The 20,294-nt window shown below is 38.7% G+C and overlaps 1 protein-coding gene across 1 annotated transcript in view; it reads right to left on the bottom strand.

The window, feature by feature from the left end:
• Hs6st3 (heparan sulfate 6-O-sulfotransferase 3) overlaps positions 1 to 20,294 on the bottom strand; it is a 629,358-nt gene that overhangs the window by 157,389 nt on the left and 451,675 nt on the right. The window lies entirely within an intron of this gene.

Consider the following 20,294-nt stretch of genomic DNA (forward strand, 5'->3'; position numbering starts at 1 on the left):
CTCCAGTTATATAAGCCCAAGCAGTCTGTTCTGGAAGCAGGCAACAGTCTGTTCTGGCATGCACTCCAGGGAAAGAGAAGGGTCTAGTTACCTGAGATTTTTAACGCCCAATTCCATCACCACCAGACTTGGGTTACATGGTAAACATTCAGCACTAAACCTGGCACCATGTGAGACTCAGACAGTGCCCATCAGTGGCTGCCTGGGGATCAGCACACAGCTGTGGACCCCCAGCACTGGCATTTTATTTCCACGCACGGCGCCCTTCAAGTTTTCTTCTGAAAGCATCGCAAATAACAGGTTTTAGCCCATCAGGTGATATTTTGCTTCCTGAAGCATTTAAATTAATTTTCTGTTACCAATGCAAATGTGTACTTTCCAATCTATCCACTGCACAATAAAACCTAATTTAAAGCAATTAATGTTCATTAATGGACCCATCTGCATGTTTACCACTTTGTCCTTAAACACTTGAGACATGGTACCCAAAGTCTATAGCTCACTTCTTATCAGCAAGGATTCTTCTCTCTCCAGGGGTAAATGTAAGACACCCACGCCAAAATCTCAGGTCTCTATAGCGAAACCACACTGCTTTCACAGGAAAAGTTTTGGTGAGAAGGTTGAATATCACAGTGATAAACATACTTACTGCAAAGAAAAAAGTAAACAGGCTATACTCCTTGTCTATCTCTTGCTATGTTCTAGCTCTTTGCCCACAGCTGGATGGGCACAGCTGTGAGTAGGTGCTGGCAGCAGCTTAGGCTTCTTTTTTCCTTCATGCCGTCCTCATACCCAAGAAGGGCACGGAGCTGGAAGGCAGACAAGAGTCTCTGTGACACCAAATATTAGCTTTAGCATCAAATGGTCGTTGTGTTGCCATCTATTACTGGTACTAACTGTGTGTACCTGTGAATACTGTTCAAACATCTAGAGGTAGAGTGTGTGTTTTTCACACTGTCTGACTGTGTTTTACCCCTCAAACGCACTGAGATAATAAGTTAGAAGGCAACAGAGTGCTGTGAAAACAAACAAACAAAAAAAAACAACAGCAACAACAAAACCAGGCTCTTCCACAACAGCCTGCTAATGTGCAAGTCTTCATAACTCATCACCAGTCTCTCTCTCCAAAATGTGTATCATAATAATATCCGTATTAAAGAAGCTCTAAGGATTAAATTGTGTTATTATCTGTAGTGTTTTAATAGAGCGGTTGGTAATTGGCAATGACTTGAGGGATGTTACAGTAAGAAAACAAAAACAGTAGGTACTTTGTGGGAAACGGCAGATATTTTTATTAAAGCTTCTCCCTGGCCCCACAGGTGAGGTGATGCTATGTGGCTTCTGGGCTTAGAGACAAGCTTAGTGCCTGCTGGCACCGGGGCATAGCTTCTTTTCCCCATGCCTGACAGCCAAGTGTATGTGTAATGCTTGACAAAAAGAAAGAAGTCAATGTTACGTTGACATCATTGTAGCAAACGCATTTGCACGTTGAAAACTCACAATGTTGAATAAAGATCAACACATATGAATTCTCTATTTGTGAAACAAATAAAAAACAGTTAAACATTTCCACATGTGATTTCAATGAAATTTACACTTACTAGTCGTTGTCACTTTGGTGGGAGGAGAAATGATAATGTGCTTGTCACTGGGGGGACAGATGGAGTAGAGCTTAGGAGGCTGCAGGCTAGCTGACAAAAGGGAGCAAAATTTACGTTCCTACCAACCTAACCGCAAGCAATTATCCCTGAACTAGATAGCAAACGTGCTTCTTTATCCTAAAGCTTGACATATGTTATGGAAGTTTCCAGAAGGCATATTTTCTATAAGGAAGCAGCTGCTTCTGTAGTTAGCTTTTAGTGCAAGAGTTTAATTGGTGCTGACCCTTCCAGACGCTTAGGCTCTTACTGAGAGAGCAAGAGGACAGGAGATGTACCTGATGTTGTCTGTTACTTTCTAGATCTATTTCTCTGTTTCAATATTGACTCGCAAGTACAGGTTTACCTCATATCCAGTACCATTTGCAGATATGGATATTAGTAAAACATGAATTGCTCTCTATACTATCCACAGTCATAGTATTTTATTAATATCATAAATAAAACAAATACAAGTGCGAACTTTGATGTTTAACTTGAACTGAAGATTCTTGGCACGACAAAGAACAATTGGCAGACATGCCTACAGATCATCTTACCTGTCGGATATGGCAATTGGCTTTGCTATAGATCATTATAGGGGACAATTTATAGTTAAATATTAATGTAACATTTTATGGCATTTAAGTATCGCTATATTGTCTGTTTTGAATTATTTTCATCCCATAAACATACGCTGTAAGATGTAGTAACCAAACAAAGAACAGTATCCTGTATATTATTGCATATATTGAAACAAAATACAAGACATATTTGAATTATTTTTACGTCTGCTTTCATGATTGCATAAGACATCGGTTACTTGACAAACATGCAAAAGTATAAAAATGGAGTTAAATGGAAAGTATGTATACTCACAAGTATCTCTGATGGGAATGGCCACAGATTTATAATCCAAATCACTTAAATGTGAAACAAGGGTTTAGAGTAGAAGATATTGCCGTCAGACCCAAAGTGAGGTATCAAAACAGAGACAGCGAAAGTACCTTCAGCCATTTAAAAATCAGGAATAAATGCAGCTCAGTTACGTAATAATCTAGTAAAAACAGGGGAAGGAAGGCCAAAACTCGGAATGAATGTGTGGCATTTCAGGGGTTGATGGTGGCGTTTTCAGTTCGAAAGGAGAGCGTGCATATGGGAAGGGAAGAAGGAAAGTTGACGACCTACTATGCAGCCGGTGGACTAGAAACAACAATAAGTTCATGACCATTTGCGGGAAGCATAGAGAAGCGTGCGATGTCTTCATTTATTAATGAGAAAATTATGCAAAAGAAAAGGAGCGTATAGTAAGATACAGTAGAGGCTTTTGAACAGAGAGGAAGGTTCCACGGATGCTGAATACCTTGGCCTATGGAGCGAGGGAAGAGAGGCACCGCTAACATTGGAGAGAGCTACATAGAAGTTGGGAGGATTCTGTGAAGGACCTGCCCTGCATGCTAACCCTCAGTAAAGCAGGAGGGGTGTTTACCCAAAGCTTGAGTGGGGGATGGGCTCTTAGAATGCAGAGGAACTGGGTGAGGCTCTCCTCTCCCAGAAAGCAGCAGGCAAGCAGCCAAAATCATGAGTGACTTTTCGGGATGTCCAGGGGACTCAGTCTTGAGTGGTATTTCCTGTAACAGAACTCTCAGTTGTGGACTGCAGGTTTAGACGCAGACGAGGAAGGCGACCATGGCAGTGACAGAGAGTGACTGTTTGTAGGGAAGATCTCATAGCTCCCGTCTATCCCGTTACGTACACATCCCCTTTGTCACAAACGAGAAGGTGGGGACTCCGTTTTTGTGGGTGTTTGCAGTTTTATTTATGTTGCTTTGCTTTTTGAAACACCATCTTAAATTGTAACTCGGGCTGGCCTGGAACTTACTTTCTGGCCTGGTCGAGCCTTGAACTCACAGAACTCCTCCTACCCTTGACTGCAGAGTCCTAGATCACAGTCACAAACCATCACATGGAGCCTGAGATTTCTATTTTAGGAGGCTTTGCTGAGTCATGAATACACATCATAAAATAAACACAAATAAACCTATTACATAAACAGATTTGAATTGTACTTGATAAATATTTAATGTAGTCAACTCTCCCACCATGGGCTTTAAAATATTTTTACCACTTGAAATATACACTCGAGCTTTTTTATACTCAGCCCTGTTCTAATGCCCTAAGGGGACTTTATAAATTGTCATTCTACAGAGGTCTCACAGAAACAGATCCGTGCAGTGTGACGGCTCTCCTTCATTGCCTTTCACTCGGGGTAACGCTTTGGTGGTTTGTTCGTTCTGTGGTGTGCATCAGTATTCCGTATGCTTAAATGACGGATGCCATTTAAGTTTGAATATGGATTTGAAAGAGGTGGGAGTTCGCGTTATTTCCAGTTTGCGACTGTCATACGGCCAATGGCTATGAATGCATGGACAGTTCATGAGAGGAAACCTAGTCTCACCCTCCAGTGCGGGTCCCCAGAAATGAATGGAACTGTGGAGATGTGCACTAAGGCTTTTCTTGTGCATTTTTAAAAATTACAATTTTTCAGTATATGTATGCTGTCATATGTTCTTATTAAAAATATATAATAGTTTCTCACCATCATGTGCACCGTCTGTCTTCTGTCCATGTGGTCTAAACGATTTATGTGACATGTAATAGCATCTAGCCATGTTTAATTAGCATTTTACTAGTGATTAACGTTCTGTACCTTATTATGCATTTCTTGTTATTGGCATGATTTCTTTGATGGACTGTCTAGTACTACGCACATGGCTTGATCACTTTTTAACTAGAATTTTTGTCTTCTTGGTGAGATATAAGATTTCTTTTTATATTCTCAGTACAAATATTTCTTCACATAGTTTGAAAATGTTTTCTCCCAGGCTGTAACTTACTGTTTTGTTTGCCCGATGATGCAATCTGAGGTACAAATGGTTTTTATGGTTGATTTCTATTGACTTCTTTCATTGTGAATGTCTTTAACAATATTTCTAAGAATTCTGCCTAGTCCAAGTTTACAGCTCTTTCCTCTACCTTTTTCCACACTGGATGCTTTATATATTTGTCACTTACATTTAGATTTAGTTAAATTTTGAGATTTTAAGAAGTCAGATATGAGGTTTGAGTCTCAATTCTTTTATTTTCTCCTTCAGTGAGTAAAATTTGAGTTGTCTGACACCATTTCATTGACGGAAAAGAAAGAGGCTCATCTGCCTTGGGACGCTTGCCATGTAGCAATGACTATAAATAAATAATAAAACCTTCATTTGAGATTATCCAGTTTCCTTTACTTGTACAGTTTGCCTTTAATTTTTGATTCAAGTACTTGTTAATGGTTTATGCACACTTATCATTATGCATTTTCTAATATATTGATTTTCTGTTAAATGTCTCCACTTCTGTTTGTTTGATATTTGCTTTTATTATTGTAAAGAAATCTTATTGTATATACCAGTCCATTTCCCCTACCTTCCTTCCTCCCACAATCCCCACCCCCACCTCCTTTCCACTCCTCAGAGAGGGCAAGTGATGGGGGACTTCCTTCTCTATATATGTTTATCTTACTGGTTGGTGAATAAAACAATGATTGGCCAAGAGCCAGACAGGAAGACAGGTGGGGTTAGGAGACAAGGACAATTCTGAGAAAGGTAGGCAGAAAGAGGCTGGAAACAGTCGTCATGTAAACAAAGGAGTAACAGGTCCGGGCATTCTCTGGTAAGATAAGGCCATGTAGAAATGCATACATTAGTAGTTATGGGTTAATAATTAAGGCAGAGCTAGCCAATAAGAATCCCTAGCTATTGGCCAACAGTTTGATACTGAATTTAAGTCTCTGTCTATTCATTTGGGGCTGAAGGGCAATGGGACCTGGCGGGTCAAGAGAACCTCTCTCAACAGACAAGGTCTCATGGGGAATCATTAAAGTCTGTTACATCATTTGGGACACAACCAAGCTCCTCCCTCCTGCATCCAGGCTGAGTAAGGTATCCCTCCATTAGGAATGGGCTCCCAAAAGCCAGTTCATGCATTAGAGATAGATACTGGTCCCACTGCCAGCAGCCCCATAAATGTCCAAGTCCTCCAACCGTCACCCACGTTCAGGGGCCTAGTTCAGTCCCATGCAGGTTCCCAGCTGTCAGTCTGGAGTCAGCGAGCTCCTGCTTGCTCTGCTTGTATCTGTAGTTCTCTCTGTGTGGTCTTGACTCCTTTGTTGCTATCATCATGCCAGCCTCTCTACAACTGGACTCCAGGAGCTCAGTCCAGAGGTTAGTTGTGGATCTCCATATCTGCTTCCATCCATTACTGGAATGGCGCATGTTTGTCTTTCTGTGTCTGGGTTACTTCACCTAGGATTTTTTTCTAGTTCCATCCATTTGCTTGCAAATTTAAAGATGTAATATTTTTTAACCTTTGAGTAGTACTCCATTATGTAAATGTGCCACATTTTCTTTATCCATTCTTTAGCTGAGGGGCATCTAGTTTTCTTCCAGATTCTGGCTATTATAAATAATGCTACTATGAATATAGTTGAACAGATGTCCTTGTTGTAGAGTGTACATCTTTTGGGTATATGCCAAGAGTGGTATTGCAGGGTCTTGAGGTATGTTGATTCCCAATTTTCTGAGAAACTGCCATACTGATTTCCAAAGTGAATGTACAAGTTTGCATTCCCACCAGCAATGCAGGAGTGTTCCCCTTTTCCACATCCTTTCCAACATAAGCATGCATTAGTGCTATTGATTTTTAACCATTCTGACAGGTGTAAAATGGTATCTCAGAGTTGTTTTGATTTGCATTTCCCTGGTGGCTAAGGATGTTGAGCCATTACTTAAGTGTCTTTTAGCCATTTGAGATTCCTCTTTTGAGAATTCTCTATTTAGATCTGTACCCATGGAGAGAAGCTCAAAGCAGTTCCACTAAAATCAGGAACAAGACAAGGCTTTCTTCTCTATATATATTTACTCAATATTGTACTTGAAGTTCTAGCTAAAGCAATAAGACAAAAAACAGAGGTCAGTAATGTGACAGGATACAAGATTAACTAAAATTAAAAAAAAAATCAGTAACTCTCCTATATATAGATGAGAAACAGGCTGAGAGAGAAATCAGAAAAACATCACCCTTCACAATAAATAGCCACAAACAACACAAAATATCATGGGGTAACTCTAACCAAACAAGTGGATGACCTCTATGAGAAGAATTTTGTGTCCTTTAAGAAAGAAATTAAAGAAGATACCAGGAAATGGAAAGATCTCCCATGCTCTTGGATACATGGGTCAACATAGTAAAAATGGCAATCTTGCCAAAAGCAATCTACAGATTCAATGCAACCCTCCTTAAAATCCCAGGGCAATTCTTCATTGATCTTGAAATAATGATACTAAACTTCATATAAGAAAACAAAAAACAAAATCAAAACAAAACAAAAACAAAAAAAAAAAAACCAGACAACTAAAACAATCTTGTACAATAAAGGAACTTCTAGAGGCATCATCATCCCTGTCTTCAAACTCTATTATAGAATTATAGAATTATAGTAAAGCAAACATCTTAGAATTGGCATAAAACAGACAGGTAGGCCAAAGGAATTGGATTGAAGACCATGCTATCAAACCATACACTTATGAAAACCTGACTTTTGAAAAAGAAGCTAAAATTATACAATGGAAAAAGAAAGTATCTTTAACAAATGGTGCTGGCATAACTGGATGGCAGAAAAACACAAATAGATCCATATATACACCCATGCACAAAACATAAGTCCAAATGGATCAAAGACCTCAACATAAATCCAGCCACATTGACCCTCTTAGAAGAGAAAGTGGGTGGTACCCTTGAAGGAATTAGCACAGGAGACCACCTCCTGACTATAACATCATCAGTAACACAGACACCGAGATCAACAATTAATAAATGGGACCTCCTGAAACTGAGAAGCTTCTTTAAGACAAAGGACATAATAAAGAAGACAAAATGGCAGCCCACAGAGTGGGAAGATTTTCACCAACCCCACATCTGACAATGGACTTATTTCCAAAATATAAAAAGAACTCAAGAAGCAAGATACCAAAAGACCCAAGAATACAGTTTTAAAATGTCTCTATTTTTAGTAAAATATGTTTTCTTAAGATTTACATTATTTGATATTAATATAAGGATTCTAGTTCTATTACAATTATTGATGCATATTTCACATACATATATATATTTTCTTCTAGTAATTTTATGATTTTTGGCTTTTACAGTTAAGTTTTTTTATCCATGTTGTGTGGACTTTTTTGCATGGTAAAATAAGAGCTAAGGGTTAACATCACTCTGGACATGTTGATATTCTGTTTTCCCAATGTAATTTTTGAATAATTGCCTTTTTCCTGCTGTGAATGATCAAATATTATCTGTGACCCACTTTTATGTTTGTTAAATTTTCATCATTTGTTGAGAAAAATACTTGTTTTCTACAAAAATTTGTAATTTTCAAAACACTTTTATGTCTATTAAAGTTTTATTCTTACAGAATTCTGAGATTTAGGTACTATTATTATACTCAAATTCCAACTGAGGATTGTTTTGTGCCATAAATAAATGGCAGAAACTTCATGCGAATTGAGTTCTGATGAAATGATATACTTCACACCCTAAAGAAAGACATTCTCTTCATTAAAAATTTAATTGTCTTCATCTTTTTATTCCACAGATTTTGGGTGAAATAAAGGCACATAATTATTCAGTATAATTAAAGGGAAAAAATTATAATTGAGTTCACAAGCCATAAGGGATTAAATGAATATTAGTATATCTGTAAATTAAATGCTATCTATTAAAAGTGGTACTATGTTACATACTTGTATGAAAATATATCATAACATAGTAAGTTTGAAGAAGTCTCAAGAGACTAGGTATAAGCAGAATTAGACAATCTTGAAATGGATGAACATGTAACAGCCAGCTGATGTTGGCAAATAAACTAATGAAAATCCATAGGAAAAGTATTCATTCCTTTAAATGTTGTTGGAGCATTAGAAATGAACAGAAGATAAACTTGCAGCCCATTATTTCATACACTATTTTGGAATTATTATGAGATTTACTATAAATATAAAAGCATAAATATAAAGCATTTAATGAAATTCATAGAATATTTTTCACCTTAAGACATAATGCTTTTCCCTTCACTAATTCATGAAAATACGTCCACCAAAAATATGACAAACTATAGTTAAGTTTAGGAAAAAAGATAACTAATGAGTTTCTAAATTTTGTTATACTTCTAAATGGATAAATTATTAAATTGATCTTAAAGACTTGTTGCTATACCCATAGATAAATATATCTCTCAACCCTCATCAGAGATTCTTCCTTTTGCAACAGGTTTGTTTGGCCAATATATATTAAGGCTATAAATACTGACACTGTGCCCTAAAATAGAGAATAGAGCCATGAGAAAGAGATACAGTCTCTATCTCTCCCTCCCCCTCTCTCTTTCACACGCACACACACACAAAGACAGAGAGAGAGAGAGAGGCAGAGAGAGAGAGAGATCAAAAAAGAGTGACCTTGGGTTCTTTTACATCCAAGGTTTGACAGCACGGATACAGTCTCTCCAGATTATATTTCAGCACAACTATATCACTATTCTATGTTCATTTTCATTCATTTATTCAGTTTATTCTGAAATTCAACATTTAGAACACTCTAAAGTTTGGTTCTCAGAAAACAGTGTACAGGAGGATCCAACCAGGAGTCTCTAGGACTATTTTGGTCACTGCTGCTTCTTGCCATATTCCATTGAGAAGCCCTGAGAAGTTCTCAGCGTGGATCTTGGACCTGATAATTTACCAGGCACACTTATAATTGCCAGTGCTTGGGACATGAGTGCAAGGTTAACCTCAGGGACATCATGAGTTCAAGATCTGCTGGGGCTGCATGACACTATCTCATAAAACCAAAGAGGACAAAATAATAATAATAATAATAATAGTAAAAACCAAGCCATAAAATTCAGATGCTATTACAGATTTTCTAATAGTTACCTTGAATTGTTTTACAGGATCAAAGAGAACAATCTAAATATGAACAAAAAATGTTTAGTTGCCAAAAACGCATAGTTGAGGTCTCCCAGAAATTAAAAAGTCTCTCCTGGCTTTCAACTTGGATGCATAGTAAAGTGGGGTCCTCCTGTCTTTGTGCTCACCACAGAAAAATGCTTATAAAAATGTGGCCTCAATCTATTGTGATTTAAAACTATTCCTGGACATTTTAATTTTCTTGCAAAGCAAACAGTTGACCACCCAACACTGGTCATCAGTTTGTTGATGTCTATCTTGAGATGCCCTTCAGTTTTGTAACACAGTGAGGCAGTCCTTAGTACATACCACTTGCTCTCATGGTCCTATATCCAAAGATCAGCCAAATATGAGTTGAGGATAGTCAAATATTACCTATCAAATTGTAGGCCTTTACAGCAATTAGCAGTCCTGTTGCCAACAGCATCAGTGTTTTCAGAGAGCTGTCCCTCACAAAGGTCCTCAAAGACTGGAGGCAATTCACATCACAGATTCCTAAACACCTCCCTGTGTGACCGAATTCAATCTTCCTTTCAAAGAAACTTTCAAAACAATTTGTTCTGATGCTCTGTACAATTGGGAACAAATAGGTGAGATGTTTTCAAGCCAGAAATGTGTACAACACTCATTCTGTACAAGGAGGGACAATGTTTTTTTTTTATATATAACCATCAGCACATTTCATCGTGTACCCCAAGTACATCAAAGAGAATCATGCCTCAAAAATAGAAAAAATGCAAGGAGGCAAAGGACACAAAGACATATCAAAGAGAGTAGAGGGAGAAAAAGACATGAACGAAAGAAAGAGAAGGAAGCGAGGGAAGAAGGGAAGGCGCGAAGGAGGAAGGAAGAAGGGAGTGAGGGAATGAGGCAGGGGAGGAAAAGAATATAAAACTGGAGAGTAAATGAGAGAAAGGAAGGAGAGGGAAGAAATTACATGCCTACACCCACACATGCACACACATACATACACACACACACACACACACACACACACACACACACACACGGCATATTTATGTTCATAAACCAGTTGTATAGACAGCGATGTACAACCATGCATATATGTTTTTATATAAATATATGTATTTGTGTAAAGACATTTTAATTACTGCATTGTATATAATAGATATTTAGTATAATGTGCACATATATTAGTATGATATTTTAAATGAAATACAGTATCTTATTTCATATAAAAAAACATATGAGAGCTCAGTTCCCTCACAAATTAGAACATTATCCTATTATTCTTTTGCTGAATCAGGGGAGATTTCCTGAGTTGCCCAGGCAACTTGAAGGCCACTTTTGCTGCAAATACTATTAACTTGCTTCTGTGATGTTTGATAATGATATCTAGATAGATGTCTATCTCTTCTGCTGCCTCAGACTTTGGGCCAGCTCCTATTCAGCACTGTCTGTAGATCTGCTGATTACTATGGAAACTTTTTATCTGGAATATAATACAGGGCCAGATTTGCCTGGTCTCCCTGTTAAACTAATGGCACTTCCCCTGCACCAACATTTAGATAAGAGACATTATATTTTATATATACATAGATAACCAGATCCATATTCAGATAGTCTTTGATTTACCATAATATAGCTTACATTTTTTTTTGCACTAGGCATTTAAGCCAGGCATGTACCACTAGTAGGCTGCAGCTCTGTTATTCATCCTCAGACTCTTGAGTCATAGAGTTTTGATCTTTCTATGATACTCAGTAGAAATGGTACTTCAAGTCTTGACATTAACCTTTCTTGGGCTAACAGAGGATAGTTGGAACTGTCTTGTGATGTTGGCCAGAAGATCAAGAGAAGGAGACAATACTGTATAGTGTGTAGTGCTGCAAAATGGGAATAGGGATAGGTTAGATCTATTAAATGCATTTTAATGGACTTTGTTCTCAATAAATGGGTTTGTCAAGATGGGCCCATTGTATGTCTCCGTGATACATACATGTGTGCATGTGTGCAGAGAATGAGAGGGGATATGTTATAATGCATTTATTATATTAACAGTAGAAGTTTACTACAGTAACATGCATATCCTGATATCCATAGTTAACGGTGGCATAGTCTTCAATAAACATACATAGCAGCTATTGTGCTTCTAAATGTCTGCTTTGTATCATGACAGTAATATGTGGATTCAAATGTGTGTATATGTATCATTCCAAAGAATGATTCCTAATAGAAAGAATGCACGGTGGATATCGAAACCCAAGGAGAACATGGTTTCTGTGTTCCATGGGAATGTCAGTCCTCTGCAGGAACAGACATGAAAACAAGTAATCATATACAAGCAGAAGGCTAGAAAGGTGGCTCACCACCTAAAGCTAGACGTGGGTGCGCGGGATTGACAGGACAGAAAGTTCACTGGGGTTGATTGCTGCTAGCCGAGCTTTATGTTTACCGAGAGACCTGGTCTCAAGGGAGTAAGGTTCGTGATAGAACCCTGACATTCCTCCTCTGATCTCTGTGTGTGCAAACATGAATTTGTGTGCACCCATGCACACGTTTATACCAAACACACACACACACACACACACACACACACACACACACACACCTGCTGTGTTCACACATGAATGCAGACGCATGGCATCACAGGGCGCTACTCTGAATACTCCATCATTCACTCTTCCCTTCTCTCATGCAGTTGCCTACTTGGAGGTGATCTTCCATGTGAAGAATTCATCTTCATACTGTTTATCCTCCTAGCTTTGTTCAGGAATCCTGATTTCAGCCTCAACCTATGGATACTAGAAGCAAGCCCATCATTCATAACTCTGCCTTAATCCTTGGAACTCTTAAAGGTGAACAAACAAGGAAGGGCTTAAAAAAAAAACTTAGTTTAGGTTATAGTTTTGATGTTCAAAAGAAATGTGACCAATGATGGACTGTCTTTCAAGACAGGTCAATCGTTCACAAAGATTTGTGGCATGCTTGTCACAGGACAGTCACTGCTCTTAGCATGCTGACATAAATCAGAAAATAGACAGTCAATGTTCCTGTTCCCATGCAGCTTAACTGGTAGACAGGAAGTGCACGTAATAAACAAAACACATGGTGAGTGTGTAGAGTAGATGATTTGTGCTTCCTGACAAGCTGAGCCATGTATAAGAGGTCACCAGTGAAGAGCTGCAGGGGAGAATTGATCTGTGGAATAGTGCTGTCGGAGTGAACTCATTGGAAATGGGAAACATCACTGAAGACTTCTCAGAGGCAGAGGGAATTAGCTGTGTGAGTGTGGCTTTGGGGAGAACATTCCATGAAAGAGTAACTAGCAGGAAGATTTTTGGCAAATTAAAAGAGAACGAAGCCAGCAACAGGAGGATGATGGGCAAGAAGGCCACAGAAAATTGTCGGTGAATCTTATAGGCTATTTCAGGTTATTGTAAGCATGCTTGCTTTCACTCTGACTGAAGGGGGACACATTTGAGGGCTCGCCTTTCAGCTATCTGAGTAGATGTGTCAAAGTGGCAATTAAGTATCAGTTGTCTGCAGAGGGGTCAGGGGCAGAAATGGAATGTGCAAAGTACTCAGCGTGTAAAACATGGGTTAAATCATGACACGGGATGGTTTTTTGGGGAGTTGACTGAAGATAAAGTAGGCAAAAGAAGAGAGCTAAGGGCCTCACCCAGAAATAATAAGCACCAAGGGGATGAGGTGATCCATAGTGACATTCCCAGGGAGTAGAGGCATGTGGAAAGAGATGACTAGATAGACAATAGACTTGTTTCATGCATGTTATACTAGAAGTGTATTTCCAATATTTGGATGCCACTCATTCCTGTGCTGTTAAATGTTTAGCCATCAACTTTGTAAGGAAATGAGTAAATCTTGTGTTTGCCAATTTCCCTGGTGTAAATACTCCATCATGACCAATTTTGAACTGAAATATGGAATCTACATTCACTCAGCAGTAGTTGGAAATACAGCAGTCAATGCAAAATATTTTAAATATATTTTGGGGATTCCTTTCAAGGGTAGCACATTTGAAACCATGGGAAAGGACAATGTCTTTAACGGCGGTACAGTGACAAAGAGGAGGTGGAAAAAAGCAGGATTTGGAAGAATGCCCTATTGTAGGGCCAAGAGCATCCCCAAGTTAAAAAGGGAAAGGAAGGCTGAAGATGTAGTTCAATGGCAGAGCACGTACTTAGCACATTTGAGGCAATGGGTTTCATCCACACTACTGAAAAAAGAAAAATTGAATATATAGGGCAATAAAATTGATAAACATGAAACTAAAAATGCGGTATTAAATGGCAGAACAGTTTTCAATCATTTCTACGTGCATTTTGCTATTGTTGCCAACTTTTTGTTTCCTTCCTTCTGTCTTTTCCTGAGATATGAGAGTAAGTAGGAGCATGGAGAGCTTTTCTTTACATTCTTTTACAGAATGGGCTAAATGAGTCGCTCATAAACATATTCGAGGATTTCCGTTTGACCTTGAACTTCATTAAAAATAAATTACTCCCTTTCAGCTTCCCTTAAAGTAAAACACCATCTTGTTCACATAACCAACTTCCTGTGGTGATCAGTTTTAGTTATCACCTTGACAGAATCAAGAATATCCTAGAAGACAGACCCACAGTTGTGTCTGGGATGAGTCTTCTAGATTCTGTTGAGTGAGGTTGGGAAGCGGCATCCCACGGGCTGAGATCCTATACTGATCAAAGGAGAGGTGGGCTGAGCATTCCCCTCATCTCTTTACCCTTGCTCACGGTTGATACGGCATGATCTGTGAAGCTCTTGTTTCCTGTCTTCTCTGTCTTCATGGGCTTAAAGTGTGAGCCAAAGCCAAGCCTTCAGTTGCTCTTGTCAGGTATTTTGTTCCTGCATCCAGAAAAGAAATGGACACACCTGCTGTTTGACTTTATAGATAGTCACAGTGGCTTCTCAGACGTACTTCATTTTGCTTACTTTTTGATTCAGCTGTCATCTGGCAGAATTCTGAAAGACAGTCACACTGGTCAATACTGTTGTAGAGTCCATTTATCACTGGTATACTTAGATGAGCTGCTTTTTCGATAACTTCTATGGTGAAGAGTAGAAAAAAAGAATACATTTTCTATTTGTTTGTTTTTTGTTAGTTTGATCTGAGGTTTGCTGTTGTTCTTGTCAACCTTGAGACAGGTCTTAATCTACAGCCCAAGGTGGCCCTGATGTTTGCTATATAGCCAGACCTGACTTTGAACTCATGGGCATTCTTTTGTATCTGCCTCCAGAGTGTTCAGTGTTCAACACCACACCCTAAGAGTCTGTTTTCAAGTATTAATTCTTAAGTGTCTATAAGCAATCCATGTTATAACAACCAGACATAGGGTGTAATATTCAGAATGACATAATTTTTAATAAACTCCTCTTAACTATGAGGTGCCATACATACTTGGAAATAATATTTTCTTAATTTTATAGGACAGCCTCACTATCTTCACAGATGTATTTTTAAAATCAAACTTAGAATTTTGTGGTTGTTTTTTAATATCACTTGAAGATATGTAAACACTGTTAGCGGATTTGCTTGGGGTAAAATTAAATTTGGATCCCACCCACGGTATCTGCTGGATGGTGTGAAGAAGCCCATCTAAATATAAAAATTCTGAAAAAAGAAATTCTCCACAAACCCTACCCACATGCTCTTTGGGTGTATGCTGTCAGGGTAGCTGGCTGCTCTTCCTAGCCCTCAGCTTAGGATTATGTATTCTCCAAAGCTGCCATTGACTAATAGGCTGCAATAGAGTGCTCACTCTGAACACCAGACGGGCTCCAAATTCAAGGATGCTCTGCTCTCGAAGTGTCAAAATTATGACTTGAGAAAAGCTATTACATTTTCCCCTTTGTAAAAATCAGGTTGAAGCCAGTGAGCCTCTTCCAGAAGGCGTAGCTCTAGCCCAGTGTTGGGGGACCTTGCATAATCTCCCCTAGGGCCCATATATGAAATGAGGACAATATGGAGACTTATGCGTCCACATAATTGATCCACTTTCATCCACATAAAGGGATGAAAAAGTCTCAGGTTATTAACAGTCCGGTGCTTTTACTGCTCCCTCTTACCACCCACTTATCGCTTTCAGATTTCCCCTAATTGAATTACCAAGAGCGCACCAGGTGACCTTAGTTGTCCAAGAGCTATTTATCACATTTGTTTTAAATGAATTACATTAAAAAAAAAAAAAAGAAAATATTCACTTCATCCACTCTCCTTGTGGTAATTACATCCTCCGTGCGCTAATGTTCTTGTGACTTTTATTTTCAAGAAATAACTATTAAATTTCACATAGTCGGTGACCTTGTTTGGATGACTCTGTCCTGTCTTATGACCTTGAAACAAAAAAAAAAAAAAATTGTAGAAGCTTCAATTGGCAAGTTCGCGAGCATCCAGTAAAGAATGAAGAGGCTGAGACTATTCATTCCTCAGCACTGGCATTCATCATGGAAGGACATATAAAAAGAAAGGGCGAATTCCAATGACATGCATCCAATAAACTGGAGACTCTTGTCACCGTGATCACCAATTCAGCTTGTTTCTAATCACAATGCATAATGTGCCTACACTGGTTACACTTTAACCCCCCGAACTTGGGCTCTTATGACAGATCCTTCATTCCTTGCTGTGTATCTTTCAATACCCTCAATTATCTCTGTCACAGGGTTTCCTCTGCCAGTTGGATGACATCTTGGATAATAGTAGCACATGGTTTGTACAATGGCGTCTGATGAATAACCAGAGATGGGAAAATTCAAGAAAGGCCTCTTAGCTCCAAGTAAACTATTACACAACTCTCAGTTGTTTATGAACTGATTTCCATCCAGGGAGTCCACCACTGAGCAATTTGTATGACATTTCTTCCCACTCTATGATAATAGATGAGTTCAAAATTACCTTGCCTGGATCTAACTATAAATTTGTATTCAAGATCAAGTTCTGTTCCCCATTTTATTTGTGAATGGAAATGGGGTGATTTAATATGGGCCACATCACTGCCAGCAGAGTTCACATCCTGTGCTCGTCTCCATTAAATAAGGCTGGAGAAATTCTGAAAACCGTGGCTTGTATAATGAAGGTTAGCACACACAGATCTCTCTGCCTGTCCCAGTCTAGATATCACATCTCACTTGAGCACAATAGAAGTTCCACAGCAACTTGGGGAGGGAACGGAACAGGAGAAACCATCAGTGTGGGGTTAAAACCCATCCCCCAGACTCACGTCCTGTGAGGCAACGGGATGTCACATGATCCTCTGGGCCCATTTTGGCTAAAAGTAGACACCATGTTCACAGTATGATTTTTCTCTTGCCTCTCTGGACACACACCCAAATGAATCAAAACCAAAATAGAGGTGCTACCAAGGATGCCAGTGGCTTTATTTAGTGCTTGAGATGATGCCGAGTTTTTCATCTTTGCAATTCTAGCCCCCTAAGCTCCCTGATAACATTTATTAGAAAAGCAATGAACCATGGGGTTAATCCATGTTTTGATGCCAGGAACTCTATTAAATAGTACATTTTAAACAACTGTATGCCTCTGAATTTCCACATTTTCTCTTCCAGATGACTACAGTACATGTATTAGAATTTGCCGTTAGTGTTTTGGGTACAGAACTGATTTAGATTACACAGCAGAATATATTCTTTACCCAAAATACAATTTTCTTTTAGACCATCCATCAAGGGATTGCCATATATGGAACACGCTATCTCTGCAGAGAGACCCGTGGAGGAAAATCCTTCCTGGGGGTCCTTTTTTGAAATGTGATTGTTTAGTTGCCATACCAGCAAGCAGATAGCCAAGTCTGATGATGGTTTTCCAGAGTTCCATGTTCCTGTACCATCTCTGATGCTAAGGCAGAGCCATGGGGTTTGGATATTCACTTTGCCATTGAACGCAGAATTTGCGGGAGCATGTTACAAAGCTAGCCCTCACTGCATTTCCATTCCCATCAGCCAGTTTCCTAGACTGCCTATGTTTTCTTTCCTTTACATACTAGGGCCACTTCCCAGTAGATCTCAATGCCTACAAACAATAGAGGACTTTACAACCAGCCACTAAGAAAGGAAAGATACACCGTGTTGACATTACTTTATCTATTTCAGAGGATTAATATTCCTAAAAATTATGATTCCATTTTTCTTACTATTGCTGTTAATTGGCTAAAGACATATTTTGGCTTTCCTCTAGAATATACACTCCTCTGGGAGAATTAACACATGACTAAAATTCTCTGTGAAACACTACCACCAATCACTTTCTAGGAATGGATTCTCGAGCTCCACTGGCATCTGACATGGGACAGTGTTGAAGAAAGGAGGGAGAAGAAAACCATTTTCTTCTGCTTCATTGTCATTTATAATATTATAACCATAACCTAACCCTCATTAGGCTGTCTTCCATAATTGATAACGATAAATAAACACCATCAAGTGAGGCTTTCAGTAATCACAACTATCATAAACAAAACAAAACAAAATTATTTACTGGGTATCTATATCCAGGAAGACTCTCCTCTGTTAAGACAGGAAGACACAAGCAAAACCAAATCACCAGAGTCAGCATCTTATAATCAGAAAACACCAATGCTTCTGCAATTCAAAGAGCATTTTTAAAGCCTAAATCTCATTTTTAAATACTCATGGTCTTCATCCTTTTCTACCGTGTTTTTCTTTTTCTTCACCAGCTCTCCAGTTAACAGGACTCAAGGCAAGGCAAGAAAGCAACCGTTTTTTGTAAATGGGCACTCACAAATAGAGGTCTATTGTCTAAATCTGTACATCTCATTAGGTCATTAGATATAAATAGCAATAGAAAGAAGAAAAACTCAAAAGCAAAATATGAATGATGAGATGTCAATAAAACAAAAAACAAAACAAAACAAAACAAAACAAAAAAAACACTTTGAATCGTCAAAAGTTCCTTGCATTTACATGCTTATTTGCAGGGATATGACTATTCTTAGGGTAGTATTTGTTCAAGAAGAACTAAGATAGTCTAATCCTAAACTCTAAGTTTCTATACAACGAGAAAATAATGGGGGGGGGGGGTGGCAGGAGCTAGGTAAGTTCTGAAGGGTTTCCATAACATTGCCACAGAGAGCCTTTAGCAAGACTGGGAGCCTTAACATGCCAATGCACGTTATGCCTAATCATTATCTGACATTAAATACATAGTAGGAAGAATAGAATACACCCCCTACCCAAACACATGCACACCCATGTGCACACACACACACACACACACACACACACACACACACACACGCTCATGCACCAGGAATTCATATAATTTGATCAGAAAAGTTACTAAACAATAAATACATAATAGAAAACACAATGAGGCAGTGTGGTATTATTAGTATATTATCCTAATATATTAATTTAAATATTCAGTTTATAACAAGAATGTGAAAAACAACAAACACATGTAGTTCAGACATAAGGGAAAGTATTTCCACAAATGGACAACAAACCACCCTTGAAGACAGAGTGTTAGATCAGGGAATCATAGCACACTGCACACGGTACTGAAGAAGTATGTGACATTGCTCTCTCATAAACCGTGCAACATTTTACAGCTGTTTTTAGCATAATAAAAGATCTTTTCTTTGGGAGAAAGGAGAGTTAATCCAATTCAAAGTCTACTCCAATAGAAAAATGAAGTATTATTTAGAAAGCAATATCATTTCAACTTTCAGCAATTGATAGTGCTTTGTTGTGGTGTCCACTGGAAGACCCCTTTAGGGATTCTTATTTACCTCACAAGAAAGACACTTTCCTGTTAGATTCTCTAGATCTACTCTAAAGAGTTTGTTAGTGGCGGGAAATTCTATGAAAGTGTCTATTCCGAGTCATTAACTTACTGCAAGTGGAAAATTTGGCTGGTACTCAGAAATGCCACTGAAGCAGGGTTCTCTGGGTCAAGGCTGGGTATCTGCCTCGATGCACAGGTGAGCTCTTAAGATCTATACCCACTTGAAGACATTTCAGATTTTAATATAATTGCAACAATTCCCTAATTCCATTTCCTCCTCCCACTCTCTCACACACACCCCTTCGCTCTTCCTCCGAAAATGGTAGAGCGGAGTAATTATGGAGATGAAAAGTATGATAATTAAATTAAAAATTGCCACAGACCCTGCAAAAGACTTGAGCACTCAGAAGTAAAAATGGTAAAGATTGAGATGTATTGATCAAATTCTTTAGCTGGGGGGGAGGGTTCACACAAAAAGATCCAAAGGAAAATCAACAAACCTTGATGGCCTGTGCACACCATCAAGTTAGCCAACATCTGCAGAACAGGAGTCCCAGGAGACAGAGGAAGCAGGAGAAAATGAACAGAAAGGGTAGGTGAAGGCATAATGACCAAATTTGGTTAAATACATTAAACCATATAGTCATAAGCTCGGCAAACGTTTTGCAAAATAAATTCAAGAAGATCCATACCTAGACAAAGAGTAAACAAACATTGAGAATTTAAGCCAAAGAAAATCTAAAGTGACGAGAGATGCCAATTTACATCCAAGGACATGCATTGCATTAGCAGCTGTCTCAACCACCCGAAAGGCACTGTGGGGCCAGCGGG

Source organism: Phodopus roborovskii, unplaced genomic scaffold (genome assembly GCF_943737965.1).
Source record: "Phodopus roborovskii unplaced genomic scaffold, PHOROB, whole genome shotgun sequence".
NCBI classification, from domain to species: Eukaryota; Metazoa; Chordata; class Mammalia; order Rodentia; family Cricetidae; genus Phodopus; species Phodopus roborovskii.